Here is a 20,579-nt window from a genome sequence, read left to right as displayed (position 1 = left end):
TTGTCTTCTTTATGATGTGTCTTGTGCATTTCCTTAGGTCAATAAATGAAGAGTCAAAGATGTATGTATAATGGCTGCATAATATTCCAGTGAAAGGACATACCACAACTTATATAACTAAAGGGAAACCATTTTCAGCTGTCAATTCTGAATCTGGTGTCTGGTAATTAAAAGTTACTTTTTGGGGAGGGGATTTTTTATAGAAAATCTTGCAGTAAACATTACCATATGTATCTGTTTGTGTTTGTTGTATTTTCTTCTACTTCTTTAAATCTTGTTCTGGCATTCTTCTAGTTCCTTGAGTTGAATTTTTTCTTTTGCAATCTTTTTTTAAATTTTAATTTTGAAAACTTTCTTTAAAGCTCTGAATTGCTAACTACAATCTAAACTTCACCCAGAAATTTAAATATGCATCGGTTTCATTGTAGTTCAGGTCAAAATATTTTGCAGTTTCACGGAGGATTATCTCTTGAATCTGAGCATGATTTAAGAGTACATTTTAAGTTTCAAACATATGAGATGTTGTTTGTTAAATCTTTATCATGAGCCTTAAAAGAAATCTCGGCACATTTAAGAATATTGGGATCATATAGCATGTGCTGTCTAATCCAGTACAATTAAGCTAAAAATCACACCACCACCACCAAAAGGCTCAAAGTCCTTTATATTTGGAAATTTAGAAATACTCTCATAAATAACTTATGCATCAGAGGAAAAAAAAACACAGTAAAAATGTTAAAATGTTTTGAACTGAATCATAATGAAACTATGGCAGACAGAAACTTGTGGATGCAGTTTTGGACTTGCTTAAAGGGAACCTTACAGCACATATTTAAATTCACATAATTAAAAAGAATGCTGAAAATCAATGAGCTAAGCACCCATTTCAAGAAGGTAGAGGCAGCAGTGGTGGCAACAAATCAAATATAAATACCCATAAAGATGCTGGCAGGGTCACCTTCAATGGAAATTGGTGTCTCTTTTCTGTCTTCATATCTAGAGTGTTATGACTTTTGTCAATGCTTCCATTTGGCCTCTCAAGCTCTTAGTCCAGGATCAAGTCCTGTGATGGTGTTTTGGGGCTCCTGCTCCATGGAAATGCCAGGAAGATACAGACCAGTAGCTTAATTCCTGATCAGGAGGCTCCTCTCAGGTCCATAGCCTGGTTCTCAGCTGTTTGCCACGAGGCAAGAAATGCTCATCTTGCCTGTCCCCCTGTCACCTCCCGAGGCTAATTTTCTTGTTATGGACTGAATGTTGGTGGTCCTTTCCAAATTCCCATGTTGAAGTTCAACCCCCAGCATGGCTGTATTTGGAGATGGGGCCTCTGAGGAAGTAGGTTGAATGAGGTGGTGAGGGTGGGGCCCTTATATGAAGGAACAGGGGAGAACTCCCTCCCTCCCTTCTTACCCCCCTCTGCGTATGACAGAGGAAAGGCTATATGAGGACATGCTGAGAAGGTGAGTATCCATAAGTCAGAAGAGACCTCTCTCCAGAAACTGAACCCTTGGGACCTCGATGTGGGACCTCCAACCTCTTGAACTGTAAGAAAATAAGTGTTGTTCAGGCCACCTGGTCTCTGGTATTGTGTTATGATAGCCCGAGAAGACTAACATACCTTCCTTCAGGGTGACCAAAACATTGTTGCCTCTGTCAGCTTTGGGGCTCAGTAGCCTGTACCCCATCACCAGTCTTGATCACTTTGCTTTTTTAAAAAATTTAATTTAATTTAACTTCTTTTCAGTGTTCCAAGATTCATTGTTTATGCACCACACCCAGTGCTCCATGCAATCCGTGCCCTCCTTAATACCCACCACTAGGCCCACCCAACCTCCCACCCTCCTCCCCTCCCAAACCCTCAGTTTGTTTCTCAGAGTCCACAGTCTCTCATGGTTCATCTCCCTTTTCAGCTCTTCCACAGGGATGTTTATTTTGTTTTTGAGTACAACTATGACTTTTAACGTTTCTTTTTTTTTTTTTTTTTAACATATTTTATCTACTGTGAGGTGAGCTAGGGAGTACATCCAATGTGTGCACACTCTTTAAGATCTTTTGTGATTTCTAGTAAGAAAGAATCCCCTGGAGACAGATGTGCTGTTTAATTTTGCCCTAGAAATCAAAGATTCAGCGGCCCTACTGAATTTTTTTTTTTTTTTTCTTGTGAGCACAGCACTTGGAATCAACTGGCTACTACATAGTTACTAATTATTCCAAGATCCGCTATGGATCAGTATTTAAGCAGATCATCCTGGAGGAGGCTGTCAGCCACTCCTTTGCTTTTCTTTATCCCCCATCTACAGATCATGGCTTCTCTCCACCCACAGCTCACTCCAGCTCCTCGTGTTTCTCTTTCCACATTACTACCAATTCCCAGCGTGACCCTCTCAGGCAACAATGGCAAAGTTGCATCTTTTTTTATGGACCTAAATGACATTCAGGTTGGGAAACCAAGTTACAGTGATGCCTTGTTTGTGAATGCTAATATCTGTTGACTTAACATCACTGCTTTTGAAGTGAGAGATGGTTGTACAGATGGGGCCCACACAGGGCAGAGAGACGCATCTGTTTATGATACATAACTGTGGGTCCCCTCCCCTTGCTCACCCACTGGGGTGCCTCCTCTGAACTCGAGCCTGTTTCTTTCTCAGTGTTCCAGGATCACATAGTTGTATCTGTGTTTCCAGCATGTAGCATTCAAGTTCGACAGCCAAGAATTAAGTGGGACACATGGTTTCAGAAGCACTTCTCTTGAGGTCCAGAGGGCTGTGTAGGAAGGTGGAGATACAATGGACTTTGTGTGGCCCAGATCTTAGTCATCCATCCATGAGCTGTGTGGCCTTGGGCAAGTTCTGAGAGCTTAACCTCTGTGCGTTCGCCTACAGAGAGAACATTGTAATACGTACTCCCCAAGGTTGGCGTGGCTGGTTAAGTGTGGGTGAAACCCCCAACCTGTGTCTGGAGGTATCTCTTGAGTACCTTTCTTCCCTCCTCCCTGATTCCGCAGTCACTGGTTGCCAGCTCTCTCCAAAGCTGTCCCAGCCCACTGCCCTCTGCTCCTAGGTGTCCGTGTAAAACATGAATCCTTCGTTAGAGGACTCAGATGTTCTTTTATTTCCATAATGCTCTGACTGTGATATCACAGCTGTTACTTGGGTGGTTTGTTGGGTTTGTCCCACGACCCCTACCCTTGGCACAATCACTTTCTTGGCTAAAGAGCGATGCAGTCATTTATGAATATATTGGCTGAGGGAAAAGAAGAGATCAATATAAAAAACTTTAAAGGGAAAGTTGGGGCGGGGCGTACTAGAATGTGCCAGAGGAGAGTGAAGAACTTGAAATTGCTGAGCACAGCAATGGGAATGATGCCTTGCCCATGTGAGAAAGCTGACTGACAGGATTTCTGTTCTTCGAGAATTCACTGGAAGGAAGGGGAAAGAGCAGGCTTGCAGTTTTTGGCAATTCTAAACCCTGGAAAAACTATAAAACTGTTGGACTTGATCCTTCACGGAATCCCACCTCCTCTTTTGGTGTTCTCTCTCCCCTCCCATTCATTTGGCCGCTGTGGCACCCCCAGGCCTGCCTTCCTCAGTTCTCATAAATTTACCTCTTCTTCCCTCAAATTGAGAATTCTCTTGGTGCCCGATTGTCAGACTTCCCACAGAGGAAATAGATCTGAGAAATCAATTCATAACATGTTTCTTTCTATAGTGTTCTTTGCAAACTCTTCCTGAGATGTTTGCATTTTAGAAGAATGGCTTTTTAAGGGAATGATATATTTAGTTGGGCTATCCTATGCTAAGAAAAAAATAATGATATGATGTGACTGTCCCAAGAAGGAAGGCTGTGTTAATGTGAACACAAAATGAAGCATGAAGACATATAAATTCCAATCTGACTCTATGGGCATCAGATTTCTCTTGGAGTTTTCACATATAGTTTTGGACTCCTAGCTTGAAGAAACACATGGACACAATGGGATACATTTGGGTTAGTAAGGAGTAAAGAGCAGATTTAGCAAGGCCTGGAGAGCTATGCTCTACCTCATGAAGGATGTCTTCTAGGAAGGGGGCAAATTTGTTCAATATCTTATTGCCAAGGGTGGAGCTAGGACCACTGGGTGAAATGTACATGGAGGTTTTGTTTTATTATAAAGTAAGCTCTACACCCAATGTGGGGCTTGAACTCACGACCCCAAGATCAAGGGTCACATGCTCTACCGACTGAGCAGGCCAGGAGCCCCAAGATGGCTCTTCTTTGAATCAGAACTGCCCAAAGATGCAGTCGGCTGTCAGAAGGACGGCTGTCAAAGGGACTCCAGACCAAATAATCAAGGCGATCCACGAGTGAAATCCCAGAGGGCAGCTTGTGGGTGGAGTAGATTTTTGGAGTAGGGACAGATTCCTCCCCAGGGTTTTATTTCATCTTCCCTAGGCAAGTGAAGGCTGAGCCTTGAAGATGGCTGGTGTTATCTAGATGAGAGGAAAGAAGGGATGGCGAGACCAAGGCTTTTGTTTTGTGCATTCACATAACCACCCAGCTGCGGGAAATGGACATTTCATTTATTTGCTGTCGTGGCAACTCTCTGCAGGTTCCTGAATGCTTATGAGTATGAATCATTTTTATTTTATCGCTGTAGACGGAGTCCCCAGCAAGACAAGGAGGCATCTTGCCAGATCTCTGTATGCTGTTTAGATGATAGAATACATTTTAAAATTTTGAGGATCAAATTAATTTTACTCTTGACCCCAGACAATCTCTCTCTTATAAAGAAAACGAATCTGAAAGATTTATATAAGGTATTCAAGGTTTTGGTCTTACGCAGGTGAGTTTTTAGGTATAGTAGAGCTTTGAGAATTAAAATTTCTGTGAACTAGCAGGAAGTGAGAGAGAGTAGTACTTGAGATGCGGTTGAGACTCTCATACAGTCCAGAAACTTAAAGACCAGTGCAGTTTTTTTTTTAAGAGTTTTATTTATTTATTTGAGAGAGAGAGAGAGAGAGAGAGAGATCACAAGCAGGCAGAGAGGCAGAGAGAGAGGGGGAAGCAGGCTCCCTGCTGAGCAGAGAGCCTGATGCAGGGCTTGATCCCAGGACCCTGGGATCATGACCTGAGCCAAAGGTAGAGGCTTAACCCACTGAGCCACCCAGGTACCCCAAACCAGTGCAGTTTAATAGGCAATAACTCCTAAGCTCTGTATATTTGATTGTGTTCTTTTCCTATTTCTCTCTTATTAGAATCCTTTCTTTCAAGAATCAAAATTGGTATTTAATAAGCCATTGTTTATCAGAATGCTATACGAAGTTTTAAAAATGCTTATGACTCAGACAGACAATACAGCAGTCAATCACATAAAATCAAATATATGGAGGCTAAGTTACAATTTATTTATTTATTTTTTTAAAAAAGATTTTATTATTTATTTGACAGAGATCACAAGTAGGCAGAGAGGCAGTTAGAGGGAGAGGGGAAAGTAGGCTCCCCGCGGAGCAGAGAGCCGGATGTGGGGCTTGATCCCAGGACCCTGGGGATCATGACCTGAGCCGAAGGCAGAGGCTTTAGCCCACTGAGCCACCCAGGCACCCCTAAGTTATAATTTTAAATTCCCATTTGGCTTGTCTGCTTGCCTTACACCATGAAAAAATATTGACAATATTGAAAGTTAAATATATTTTATGAGTAACAGAAATTACTTTCAAATGAAAACGTTTTTATGGTCGTTTATCAATGGAAATCACAAATACATAAGGGTAAAACAATAGATTCATGAAACAAATACCCATTAAAATAAAAACTCTGAGCAAACCAGGAACAGAAAGAAACTTCTTAAGCCTAAACCAAACCTATGACCAACAAAAAACCTATAACTAAAATCATACTTACTGGTGAAAGACTGAATGCTTTCTCCTTAAGATAGGGAATGAGGCAAGAATGTTTGCTCAACATTCCTATTCAACAATGTATTGGAGGTTAGTTGGTACAATAAGGCACATAAAAGAAACAAAAGGCACGCAGATTAGATGAAGTAAAACTGTCTTTATACCCAGACAACATGATCTTCTGTGTAGGAAACCCCAACCATCTACCAAAAAAGGTCCCAGAACTTGTATTTGCAGGATACAAGACCAATGCATAAAGTAATTGTATTTCTATACACTAGCAGGTAGACATTGCCATGAAAAGTACCCCTGACAACTGTCCCCCCAAATAGGAAACATTTAGGAGCAAATTTGACAAAAGATATGAAAGACCTGTACACTGAAAACTATAAAACATAGCTGTGAAAAATTAAAGAACCCCTAAATAAATGGAGAGAGATGTCATGTTCATGGATTAGAAGAACCAATGTTAAGATATCTGTTCTCCTGAAGTTGATCTATAGATCAGAGCAAACCTAATTAAAATCCTAGCAGAACTTTTTTTTTTTTTGCTAGAAATTGACAAGCCAATTGAAAACTTACAAGGAAATTCAGACTATAGACAGTCCAGACAACTTTTACAAAGAAGGACAAAATGGGAAGACTTAACGCTGCTTGACTTCAAGATTAAAAAGTATAGTCATAAGGACATTGTGGTTCTGGCATAAAGACAGACCTATGGAACATAATCAGAAGTCCAGAAATAGACCTCCACCTATATGTCAATTGGTCTTCAATACTGGTGCCAGGACAATTCAACTGGGAAAGAATAATCTTTGCAACAGAAAGTACTGGGAAAACTGGATGGCCAGATGTAAAAAACAAAAACCAAACCATCGGAACGTACCTTAACCTTTGCCTCACATAACCTATAAAAAGTAACTTGATGTGCAGCAGAAACCAACATAGAAGAAATGAAACTATGAAGTTTCCAGCAGAAAATGTATGAGAAGATCTTAGCAACCTTAAATTTAACGAAGATTCTAAAATAGCACGCAAATTTAAAAAATGAGTTCAGGGGGCGCCTGGGTGGCTCAGTGGGTTAAGCCGCTGCCTTCGGCTCAGGTCATGATCTCAGAGTCCTGGGATCGAGTCCCGCATCGGGCTCTGCTTAGCAGAGAGCCTGCTTCCCTCTCTCTCTCTGCCTGCCTCTCCATCTACTTGTGATTTCTCTCTGTCAAATAAATAAATAAAATCTCTAAAAAAAAATGAGTTCATTGAACATGCTCAAGAAACGTTTTTAAAGTCATCGCTATGACAGTGAAAATACTGGGTCCTACACAGGGAGATATTTGCAAAACATATACAAAGTTGCTGCTCTGTAGACATTTACTGAATCAATAAATTTGAGTGTGGCTCCAGCAGCTGCACTACTGGGTATTTTCCCAAAGAACACAAAAACACTAGTCTGAAGGGGTATATGCCCTCCTATGTTTAAAGCAGCTTTATTTACAATAGCTAAAGTATGGAAGCAGTCCAAGTGTCCATCAATTGATAAATGGATAAAGCAGTGATAGACATACACACAATGGAATATTCAGCCATAAAAAAACAAATGAAATCGTACCATTTGCGATGACATGGATGGAGCTAGAGCGTTTAATGTTAAGGGAAATAAGTTAATTAGAGAAAGACAAATACCATGTGGAATTTAAGGAACAAAGCAAGTGAGAAAAGCAGAAAAAAATAGAAAGAAAAACAAAAACAGACTCTTAACTACAGAGAACAATCTGATGGTTACCAGAGGGGAGGTAGGTGGGCCGATGGGTAGGTGATGGGAATGAGGGAGGGCACTAGCTGTGATGAGCACCAGGTGTGTGCAAGTGTTGACTCATTATACTGTACACATGAAACTAATATTAGACTGTATGTTAACTAATGGAAATTAAAATAAAAACTTCAAAAAACAATTTTAAAAAAGGCACATAGAGAATTTTAGTTATTATTTATGTTATACAATGTGCAAGTATATTTCTAAAACTTTAATAGAATCAAATTTTTGGAAAAATTAAAAATAAATACATGTAGCATTTATTTATTTATTTATTTTTATTTTATTTATTTATTTTTTAAAGTGGCCATTCTTACTTGTGAGAGCAAGACCTTTTTCCCAAACAAATGAAGAGACTTCTCCCAATATCTGTGACTTCTTTTTCTTCTTCTTCTTCTTCTTCTTTTTTTTAAAAGATTTTATTTATTTATCAGAGAGAGAGAGGGAGAGAGAGCAAGCACAGGCAGACAGAATGGCAGGCAGAGGCAGAGGGAGAAGCAGGCTCCCTGCCGAGCAAGGAGCCTGATGTGGGACTCGATCCCAGGACGCTGGGATCATGACCTGAGCCGAAGGCAGAGGCTTAACCCACTGAGCCACCCAGATGCCCCAATTGGGTCCCTTTTGAAACTACTCAAATGGCTGTTGGGGTGTCCAGTCAGCCATTGATGCCATGTAAATGCATGGGCCTGGCTGTGTTCCAATAAAACTTTATTTATAGGAACAAACCCTGGACTGAATTTGGCTTCTGGGCTATAGCTTGTGAACTCCTGCTCTAGGGTTGAATCTATTAGCCAGCATTCACTGAAGTATTGGAAGCTACACTTTAGCCTTTAGGTAATGGGACTGATAAAACCATCTGGGCTTCTGAAGAAATTGCTTGAGACATGTTTTGAATCATACAAGAAAGTATATCGTCCGGAAGTTTGGAAAGCTGTGCTGGAACTTGCCACACTGATGCTCATCTGTCTATGGTACCCCGGTGTTCACAACTCCTGCAGTGTTTTTGACTGGAGATGGGCCCAGTAAGCCCTGTTTCTGTAATGTGTTATATGTAGAAGGTGGATCGTGTTTGGTGGCAGAGTAGGTGGTAGGGGACAACAAAGTGGGTAGCAAGTATGGCCTGTGTGTCAGGCGTCCCCAAGGTCCTCCATGTTCAGTGATATGTTAGAAGAATTCCCAGACTTGGCTGATAATTGTACTCAGGGCTAAGATTTATTGCAGCAATGCAATAAGGGCATAGGAAAGGAAAAAGGCACAGGCAGAGTCTGGAGGAATCCACATGCAGACTTTCTTATGCTCTATCCCTCCCGTGAGAGAGCGGGTGACGTCACCAAATGTTCACTCCTTCCCATGTGTCTGATGTTTCTGCCTAGGGAATTCTATTAGACACTCAGGGCTCAAGGTTTTTCTTGGGGGCTGGTCATGTAGGCACCGATTACATAGCTAGTCCCAAAATTCCAGGCTCCCAGAAGGAAAGAGGGTGTTTAGCATCAACCACACTGTTTGCACAAACAGCCCAGGCACTGTAACCTCCCCTATCATCCAGGGAACCTTCTGAGTGTCTGGCTCCCAGATGCCAACCATGCAAGCAGACCTTTCTAAGGGTAGCAGTCTCAGACCTGGTATGTTAACTGTTTTCTACACATACCCACACTCTGAGACATCGAAACAAGGGAAAAGGCGTGACAGGGCAGGACATAAAGGCAAGGGCGACTCTGGGTCTTGTATGAATTTTGAGTCTTCATGACACCGCAGTGTACATGCCCCCGTGGGATGATGGGATGTGTCTCACACTCTGCCTCCCACATATCCTGAGTTCTCTTGGTTCTTAGTTATGTCTGTTCATGCTGGTGTGAAACAGCCTCCTCTCAGGCCTCCCGGCCTCCATCCCACTTGAGACAGTGTGTTATGCACAGGCTGTCAGTTCATGATCTTGGATCCCGTGTTTTTTTTTTTTTTTTTTTTTTAAATACTGCTGTTTTTTTTTTTTTTTTTAAATATTTTATTTATTCATTTGTCATAGAGAGAGAAGCGAGAGCGAGCACAGGCAGACAGAGTGGCAGGCAGAGGGAGAAGCAGGCTCCCCACCAAGCAAGGAGCCCGATGTGGGACTCGATCCCAGGACGCCAGGATCATGACCTGAGCCGAAGGCAGCTGCTTAACCAACTGAGCCACCCAGGCGTCCCCCCTGTTTGTTTTAAAAAAACAACTAACCTGCCTCTCTCTCGCCTGTTTTATTGAGAAATTGAGGCCATTCTATTCACGTACTCTCTTGTACTTACCTTGCTCCACTTTTCCCTTATTCTCTCTTACCTCAGACAATAAAGTAGCCCTCTTTCTGCTAAAGGCTGATGCCACAACCTGTGTCCTGGATTCCATCCCCAGGGGCTTGGCCATCACTTCCCTCTCTCCTCCTGTGTTCACCCTCCCCCTTCTCACCCTTAGCACACAAACATAATCGTCTCTCCCATCCTTAAAAAATGTTCAGCAGAGCTTTCCTGTGACCTCTGTAACTGCTGGTCTTTCTCCTTCCTCTCTCATTCAAACTTCTTGAAAGATTGGTTTTTAATCATCTCCTCACCTCTGGTTCTGTCTTCATTATTCTGCAATTTGACTTCCACCTACACAGTTCTATTGAATGGGAGGTGCCTACGAACATCTAATTGCAAATCCAATGGGCACTTTTTTCTATTATCTTCCCTGACCTGTCTGCTACATCTAACACCATTAATCACTCCTGCTTCCTGGGAACTTTCCTTGGGCTTCCATGACACAGAAAAATGCTCGAGTTCGCCTTATCTCTGTCCCACATGGGCTCCCCTTTCTTCACCCACCGTCTGACTGTTGGAGCACCTCAAGATTTTGCCTACTGTGTATTCATTGACTTATTCTGCATGTTCTCTCTGAGCACTGGATACCAGTAACTTCTCAGTTTCTATCTTCAGTACGGACATCTGTCCCAAGCTCCAGACCCATATATTCCCCTCCATCTGGATGTACCAGAAGAACCTCCAGTTTATCACATCCATAACTGAATTCATCATTTTCTACTTCTGGGGTTCTCTATCTCATTGAGTGTCACTGCCACTCACTAGACACAGAAGATCAAAGTCTTCGAATCGTCTTTATTTTTTCCTTCATTCACATGTTCCATCTCTCTTCAATCACCAAGTCCTATTGATTCTACTTCGTAAATATTCCTCAAGCTGCTATCTCTCCAACTTTTTTTTTTTTTTCAACCAATACCTTCTTTTAGGCTTCCTTGATTCTTGCCTGGATGACTCCAAAGGCTTCCTAACAGGTGTCCCTGACACCCATTTTACCTCCCACAAACCCATTCGCTTAACACATATTCAGAGAGCACTTACCATAGGCACTGATCTGGGGGCAGGGGATGTAGTGTTAAGGAGGATAGTTATGTCCTTTCCTGTCACTGTGCTTATACTGTGGTAATGTGTGAGTGTGTGTGTGTGTGTGTGTCTGTGTCTGTGTGTGTGTGTGTGTTTTAATCCACATTAAATAATTCCAGATACCCATAAGTGCTCCAAAGACAAGATAAAAGGATAAGAACTGACTGATGGAGTGGATTAAACTTGGATGTTCAAAGTAGGCCTCTTTGATGAGGTGACATTTGGGCAGAGATCTGAATGATGAAGAAGAGCATTCAGGGTGGGGAGAACAGCATGTAGAAGGGCTCTGAGTAGGTGCATGTTTGGAAGGTATCAGCTGAGGTAGGATTGTGTTAAGCCTTATGGGCCATGGGACGAGTTTGGGAATCTACAGTGTGATAGGAAGCCATGGGAAGATTTTTCCTGGCAGGTGACATGGTCTGGTGCACCTCCAAAGCAGAGCACTCTAGTGGCTGCATGGAAAATAGGTTGTAGGAGCACAGCTGGAAGTAGTTAGGAGGTGATTGTATTATTCCAGAAAAGAAATGGTGATGCTGGCCCAATGGGGCAGCAGTGGAGACGGACAGGAGTGGATGGAATTGTGATATCATCTGGATACGGAATCCCTAGGACTTGAAAAGAATCAGGATGTCTTCTCCAGCCTCCTTCAGTGGCTCCAGAGTGATTTTCTAAACATAGCTCAAGCATCCTTGCTTCCCCTGTTGAAGAACCGTCCATAGTTCCTCCCTGGGTATCCAACAGTTCTAAGCAACTGTAGCCACAGATGCAAGGCCATCCATGGTTTGTTTCTGTTTTTCTCACCAGAAGACTTTCCTAGCTGTTAGATGCCCCCTTGTTCTGCCCCAGCAAGTGGGCATGTGGCATCTCTATCATGGTGCTACAATGTATGAAATCACCTGTGTCTATAGGCTCCTAAGATGCAGAGGCTTTGTCTTGTTGATCATTCTGTTTTCATTGTCTAGCGCTATGCCAGTGGAAATTTGGGCCTTGGACCAGCAGCATAAGCATCACCTGGGAGGCTGTTTGAATCCGCATTTTAGCAGGCAGGTCCCCCAGGGGACTCCTATGCACCTTACCATTTGAGAAGCTGGCCTGTGTCCTATGGGCAATAGGTTCTCACTGAATGTTGAACAGGACCAGCAACCCAGTCCAGACTCCTCAGAGTGCAACAGTGATTTCCTTTTGTTGAAATAGACCAAAGTCACAAAGTCAGGTTCATGGAGGTAGAACAAACCCTACTGGAGGTTATGGATGCGGTGAACGTGTCTGTCTCTTGCCTGGCTGGTGACATCTGTTTCAAGTAACACAGCACCAGTGGTTACATTTACTTCCAGCCTAGGAGCTAGAGTATCAGCAATTTCAGACTGAACTGACTAAAAAATACTTTTCAAATAGAATACTCTGTAATTTTTTGTAAAGTCACCCATATAATCTAACACCTAACTTTTTCCCTTTGAGTAGGTAATCTTCTAATTAAGTGTCGAGAACAAACTTCTAAGTACCGAAGGCAGGTACTGTGTACACGCATGAACTGCTAGCAACCAATACACAAGTGCTAATTAGTTCATTAACACTTCACTCTTCTCCTTTGAGATGCTCTCAGTTATTTTTTAGCCAAAATAAATCCATAAGGTCAAAAGTTCCCAGTTTTGCCTTGTGTTTTATGAACTCACACAAGTTCAGGGGCTGTGCCTTTTCTGTCCCAAACCACAAAGTGGGAATAATGGCTCATTCAACTTCCAGGCTTCTCTGGTCCTTGGGCTGATGAAGATCTGGGGCTCTCCCAGACAGGAGTTCTGACATGCTTTCCGGGTCCTGGTAGTCTGGGTCCGAGGCATCCATGGTCCTCACCAGAGCTGGAGGGTGGCTATGCCAGCTCAGCTTGCATTAAAGGAAGAGGCAGGGACCGTGTGTCCTCAGCATGGCTAGGAACTCAAGGAATTCCATGATGCTTGAACTCAGAGATGTCTCTTTGGTTGCTTGCTTCAGGCACCAGCAAACTTAACTAGCCCTCCAAGATACGAAATGTTTGTGTCCTCCCCAAATTCATGTGCTGAAATCCTAACTCCCACTGTGGTGTTTGGAGGTGGGGACTTTGGGAGCTGATGAGGCCATGAGGGTGGAGCTCTCATGAAAGAGATGGGCGCCTTCATAAAAATGACCCCAGAGAGTTCACTTTCACCATGCGAAGAGACGATGGGAAGTCAGCAGTCTGCAACCTAGAGAGAGTCTTTACCAGAACCCAACTGGGGTGGCCCCCTGATCTCAGATTTCCAATGTCTAGAACTTCAGAAAAGGAATGGTTATAGTTTATAAGTCACTCAGTCCATGCTCCTTTGTCACAGTGACCCTACTGACTATGACCATTGCCCAGAGGCAGATACTGCACCTGCTCAGAATTGCTCTCACTCCCTGCCCGAAATCTCAAGTGAAGCAGGAAGTGGTTCTTTTCCATAAAACGCTTGGGAAATGCTTGGCCCTCCTGCTTCTCAGGTCAAGGAATGTCACGGTGAAAATCATATGCTCTGTTTTCAGGGTGGGAAAATTTGCTCCCAGAATGATGGGGTGAAAGCAAGTATTAGTTTGCTGTTATTGTAGCATCTGGGTGGGATGTTCCAAAGAACACTGATGGGGACACAGGGATCTGGGTCTTGTCTTTTGTCTGGAACCCAGCCGTGTGGCATTTTTGTCATTTGATCACAGTGTTTCCACCAGGTGATCTCTAGCATCCCTTCTCATCCCCCAAATTTTTGACTCTCTGTTTCTATCTTTCTTGGTCTTTTCTGGGGAGAATCAAAAAAATCAAATAGCTCAAGTTCTGACCCTTTCTGAATGTCTATAAAATCCCAAAGATTCAATAATGAGCAATGGTGTGCTGGTCAATGTTTAACAACTGGCACTGATGATTTGTAGTATTTGCCAATTTCTGTGGTATACATCTTCTCACCATGGCTGATTTCCAGCCTTTGAGTTGGTGTCCACCTGCTCACAAAATTCCTGAAAATGTAATACTCCGCTCTCATGACCTGCTGTGAGCTGGCTCCACGCCCTTATGAATAAGCCTCCTTGTCCATTATTCTGAGAGAAGCAGGACTTACACGGTCAGGGGCAGAGATGCTCACTCATTTTCTTGGCTCCTTGCCTGGCTATTGGGAAAAGTCAGTGTGGACACGAGACAATTGTGGAAGATTGGCAGTGAAATATGTGGTCAAACACTGAGAATAGGAATGCTTCCTGTTTATCAGGATGTCTGACAACTCTCCCAGGGCCTTCTGCCAGAAAGTAATCATTCTCTTAAGCTTGCAGAAGGGCCCACAATGGCCCTCAGAAACTGGATTCCAATAAGAATTGTTCCAAGTAGAGAGATGGAGTCTCTTCCCATGTGCCAGATGGAAGGAAGTTCGGGAGTGAGGTGGGGCTCTGTAGGATGATCAGTGGCATTTAGTCTTCTGCTCATTAAGTGAAATCAGCTTTTAATTCTGGACTGGCATCACTTTCCTACAGGTATGCATTCATCTCTTGTTGCTCTTTCTGAGGGCTAGTACTCTATTTTTTTTTTTTTTTTGGCCTTTGTTTAAAAAGATTGTTCCTGGGATATGCTCTGGTAGGGACTCATATTTCACTCTTAGTTAACTATAATTGAAAGCACAATGGAAGGTCATATGTTCCATTCTGTAGCAGCCAGTGAGTTATACTCAGAACAATCTTGTCTCCTGCTATAGACTATGTGCTGTTTGACTGTGAGGACTTGAATTACCAAGGGTGTTTTGTACATATTCTGCCTCCTCAAGGGGACATCGGTGTCATGTGAGGTCTAGTCCTCAGTGAAGCTGAAGCACCAATAGACCCCAGAGCTTAGCAGACCTGTATTGTTAAAAGAGAGCTGTTTCAGATGCCAGGCACTAACTGTTTTGGTGAAGACTGGGGAGGAGGTTTGGTATAATACACTGTCTGTAGTTTTTTGACCCTTTTGTGGAACAGCATGGATCATGCTGAATATGGTCATTGGAAACTAAGTAGTTGAATCATAGGTCTATAACAAGGAGTCAAGAAATAGGAACACTTATGCTAATGTAAGAAAACCTTGACATAATCCTCAACCATCCCTCTCATATATGAATATTATTGGGCTCAAGGGAGATATGGCAAGATTAGGTAAACTGGCTCGGTGAGTCCCATCCTATTAATGGGCAGACATACACACCCCTCAAGTAGAAATAATCATTCTATCTTTTCTGGAGTATAGGTGAGGACTCCAGGAATAATCTGGGTAGGAAAGACAGCACACTAATGACCCTTCTTTTGCAAGAAGAGGATGAAAATTAGGTAGTGTGTGAAGAAGTATTTTAATGAGAAGAGGAACCTACAAAATGGTACCTATGTTAGGATTATAATTACTGGAAATATTTATAAGGATAAACTTTGGAAAGGGATACAGAGAAATAAAAATTAAGGTAAGATGGCAGGATTATGACTGAATATTTTACAAATTTTGCTGATTTTTGTAATGTTTAAATATATTTAAATGTTTTCTAAGTTTATTTATTTATTTGTTTGAGAGAGAAAGAGAGATAGGAAATGGGGGTGGGGGAGAGTGGTAGAAGCAGAAGGAGAAGCAGACTCCCCCTGGAGCAAGGAGCCTGATGAAGGGCTCGATCCCAGGACCCCAAGATCATGACCTGAGCCAAAGGCAGACACTCAACCTACTGAGCCACCCAAGTGCCCCATGTTTTTTGAATATATTTAAATCTGTCATGAAAAGGGCCTTTCATCTTCAAAGAGAACAAAAGGAGCTGGAATTTCCTTGGAGACACTGAAACCAGGTATAAGGAAAGATTTCTTTGTGGGATGATTAGTCCCTGGGAGATACTTATAGCAGAACTGAGAAACTACCTTCAAGAATGGATCCCTGTTTAACCACGTGGAGAGTGGTGGTGGCCCCTGGAGTTGGGGGATGAAGTGGATTGCTTCTGGAGGCTTCTTCCACCTAGAGATGATGGTTCTGAGACATAGCACTCACTGAGATGTAAATGTGACACAGTGAATTGTTGGCAGAGCTGTGAACAGGAAAGTTTATGAGGTAGGACAAGACTAATTTTGATGACTGCTTCAGATCTCCTCAAGATGCATTCCCCCCATTCTTGTCACTGCCCTAGGTCCTACCAGCAGTCATAGCAGCTAGGAAGCAGATGAATTAATTTCTGCCCAGGGGTCAGTCAGGCTAGCAGGTGAACTTTGCAGGGACTCTTATAGTCATAAACATCTTAACCCAAAGGAACACCTTTTGGGTATAGAGAAAGACAATTAGGAGCAGCTTCCTAGAGTGGAGAGGGATTTTCTTGCTTATGTGTACCCCCCATCCTTTCTCGGGCCATTCTTCCGCTCCAAGTTCTGAGCTCTCCAATGAAAACTCCTTTTTTTCCAGTTAGGTAAGTTGTTTTGTTGTTGTTTTGGAACTTGGATAGTGCTGTGGGCACATCTGGTTAGAAAGTTGTTACTTTCCTGAGATATAAAGTCCTTCTAGAGAGAAAGGACTCTTCTCTTCTAAAAGGCAAATTTGTGTAGCAGGAAGTTCACATTGAGCTTTGGATACTGACAGGCTCTATTTGAAGCTAGATCTCACCACTTGCAAGCTCTCTGAGCCTTGTTTTCTCATTAGCAAAATGAGGATATCAATCCCTATCTCACAGGTTTTGGGGATGAAGTGCACCAATATGGTCCCTGGCATATAACAGGTCCCCATTAAACATAAGTTTCATTTGAAATTTTAGGAGTCACAGAGATTAAATGTATGACTGGTGCTCTGCATTGCTTCCTGTACCCGATCATGACTCATGTCCCTGTTGACCAAGACACAGAAGGTGTCAAACAACAGACCTCACTAGCTCTGAAAATCCAGACATGTTTTGGTGACTGGCACTCCTCACTGTGACACTTGGGTTTAGCCATAGATGTCACCAAAGATTATTTCAAGACAACTGGGGCCTCCTCCCCCAGAGTCACTGTGAAATCCTTGAATGTATCTACTCCTGACCTCAGTCAGTCTCCACTGGGACCTGCTATTGGCTCTCAGTGCCAGCACACCCTTGGGACGAGATGGCTGTTCTAGACTCTGAAGCCAGAGCTCACTGGCCCTTGTCTGCTGGGGGAGGGGGGTGAGGACTGACAGCAGCAATGCTGCTCACACAGTGCAGGGACCTAGAATGTGAAGGCTAATGAGTAGGAGAGGCTATGTTTCTGGAGTTGAAGCTCAGCAGGATCTTCTCCTTGTTGGGCTGGGAAGGTCAAAAGAGTTAATCAGAGCAGAATACCCAAGGGTAGCCCAGCAGGTTGGCAACCCAAAGACTCAGTTATATCTTTCTGGAATAGTGGTTAAGAGCATAGACTTTGGCACCAAATGGACTCCAGTAGCACGTGGCCATGACACCAAATGGCCTCTAGTGTAGTGTGTAGCCATTTTGTCAATAGGTGAACTTGATTGAGCCACTCAACCTTCTTCTCTGAGCCTGGTGTCTCCTGTGTAAAAAGGGAATAGTAAGAATAATATTTGCTTTATTAAGTGATTGGGGGGATTGAGAGAAGGTCAAGCATGCAACCTAGTGTATGGCAGAGTGTAGTAAGCTCTCCAGCAAGGTTTTAGGTTCCCAAAGGGACCAGAGACCAAACTATTTGTGTCTATATCAATAATTGCTTGATATCCTCTCATCTTCCTCATCTCACTGTGACCACCTTCTACTTCAGTGTTTAAAATGTCCATCTTTTAGAAAGTGGGTGCTCCTCAAACCTTGTTGAATGCACACAGGGTGGCCCAGCCTTCCCCCAGACCCATGATTCTGCATGTAAATGCAAGCTCACGTTCATACTCTGCAGGGAGCAGGAAGATTCACTGTTAGCAATGATTAGAGTGCCTACTGTGTGCTGGGTTCCATTCTACTTCTGGGTGAAAACAGATAAAAGTCTCCATCTTCCCGAAGGTAACCACATTGTAATGTGAGAGCACATAATAAATGAAATAAGAAAGTTCTATAGCATATTTACCAGTGGAAAATTCTGGGGAGAAAAAAGCAAGCACAGAAGGGGAATATGAAGTGTTGGAGGAGGGCATTGGGCATTGTAGATGGGGTGATGTATTAGTTTGCTAAAGTACCACAGACTGGCTTAAATCGCAAAAGTTAATTTCCTCACAATTCTGGAGGCTAGAACTCTGAGGTCAGGGTGTTGCAGAGGAGGTTCTTCTGAGACTTCTCTCCTTGCTTGTAGATGGGGCCCTTCTCCCTGTGTCTTCTCATGGTCTTCCCTCTGTGCCAATCTCCTCCTCTTCTAGGCATACCAGTCCTATTGGATTAGAGCCTACCTGAATGACCTCACTTAAACTTAATCACCTCTTTAAAGATGCTATGTCCAAATGCAGTCACATTCTGAGCTCCTCTGTGTTCATTAGGGCTTTAGCATATGAATTTTTCAGGAAGGGTGGGGAGGTGGGGACACAATTCAGCCCATAATAAGTGGCAGGGAAAAGCCTTACTGTTGAATAAAGACTTGAAGGAGGTGAAGGAGCCAGCATGTGACTGTCTGAGGAAAGAGTATTCCAGGTCAAGGGAACAGCAGGTGCAAAGGCCCTGAGGTAGAAACATACCTGGTTTATTTCACAGACAGAAAGGAAGGCAGTGTGGCTGGAGCCAAGTGAAAAGGAGGAGAGGAGAAGAAGAAGTCATAGAGGTAACAGGGCAGATTGTATGGGACTGTTGTCGTGAATATTCTCTCTTCTCCTTCTAGGGGGATGGAAGCCACGGGAGTAATGTGGTCTGTCTTATAGGAGAACTCTGACCACTGCCCTGAAATAGACTGGGGTTAGGGCAAAAGCAGAGGCCACTGCCATAGCCACAGTGACCAGGGTGAGAGCAGTGAGGGTGGTAAGAAGTGGTCACACTCTGGACATATTCTGGAGTAGAACTCACAAGATGGTGGAGGGAATGTGAGAGCAAAAAAACCCTAAAGCTAACTCCAAGGTTAGCAAATGGAACCAAGGGGTGGCCACTTAAATTGAGAAGGGAAGACTGGAGGGGAGATGGTTCTTTGGGAGAACACAAGGAACTCAATCTGGGATATGTTGCATTCTAGTTGCCTATAAAATTTCTAAATGGAGTAAGCATAGGAATATACAAGTCTGGATGTCAGGTGAGAAGTTCTGGTATGCAGATATGAGTTTGGGAGCCATCAGCATATAGATTTTATTTGAACCATGAGCTTGGATTATATGACAAGGGAGAGAGGGCATATGGAAAAAGTGAGAGACTGTCTAAGGAGGAACTCTGGGCTTCTCCAACATTTAAAGAAAAAAAAATCCAGATGAAAAGGGGCCCTGGGGGTTACACTCCACATGGGCTGGCAAGGTATTTTCTTGAATTGAGGTGGTTATTGTTATTAGTCAGGGCAGGAACAATGTTTTGGTTTCTTGTTGACTGATTGTAACTGCAACTGCTAGAACTTCTGCTTGGTCTCTGACTACTGGACCTTGCTCCTACTCGTCTCATGCCTGAAGTGGGTCATGGATGGTAGATGGTGCTGGCCATATAGAGTCTTGGAGTCTGAGACCTGTTTTGGTCTTGCCAGAGAGTGTGCTGAACACACTTAGCCCATGTACTTATGAAGCTGCCCATCTCAGTCAGGGACCAGCAAGTCTTTACATCTCTGGAGACCAGCCTCAGTGGTTGTGTGAACACAGAGGAAAACCACAAACGTTACCCGAGGCCTGGAGAAGACCGTGAAGCTGCCATTCACACATAGCCCAACCCTGTGGGGGTGGGATTGGGGGTAGACCACCTGCAGAAACCACTCTGCTGTGAAATGGCAAATTAGGATAATTTAAGCAAACTTGGAGATGGGGTGGGGTGTGGGGTAGTTTGTTAAAGCAAGACTTGGTTTGAACTCACAGATGAGACCTGCCCTTTTGCAGGCAGGCCCCCTTTTGTTTCTGAGCTTTGAAGAGCAGAGATAGACAGGTTTTAAAACCAAAACAGGGTTTAGTGTTCTTGTCTGATCTTAGCTTTTGAGCCTGATGGGGTCTCAAGGCCCTTCATGCTTTTCTCTATGGAGACACAGGCCACCTTGTCAGCTCTGAGACTTGCCAGTGAGTGGGACATGGCCTCTGTGTGTCCTTTCAGTGCAGTATTTCCAAGATGAGGTGCTGGTGGAATGGTTGGGGGCATGGGGGAATAGGAGGTGCAGAAGGTGTTGTTATAGAAGGTTGATGCATACAGACAATTAGTTCTTTCAAATCTCTTTTGGTCCTTTTGATTACATCAAAAGACCTATCAGGCAGTGTATATAGGTCTTCAACATTTCTCTTACTCTTGTTAAATCTTTCTCAAGCAGAGAAGGGCACCAGGCTGAGCCCTGGGAAACCAACAGGAGCCAGTTAGAACTTGAAATCATTGCTTTGATTGTCTTTATTTCCATATTTGCTTTTTATTCATCACAAGT

This window comes from Mustela nivalis, assembly GCF_964662115.1.
Source record: "Mustela nivalis genome assembly, chromosome: 12".
NCBI classification, from domain to species: Eukaryota; Metazoa; Chordata; class Mammalia; order Carnivora; family Mustelidae; genus Mustela; species Mustela nivalis.
This window is presented reverse-complemented; position numbering follows the sequence as displayed.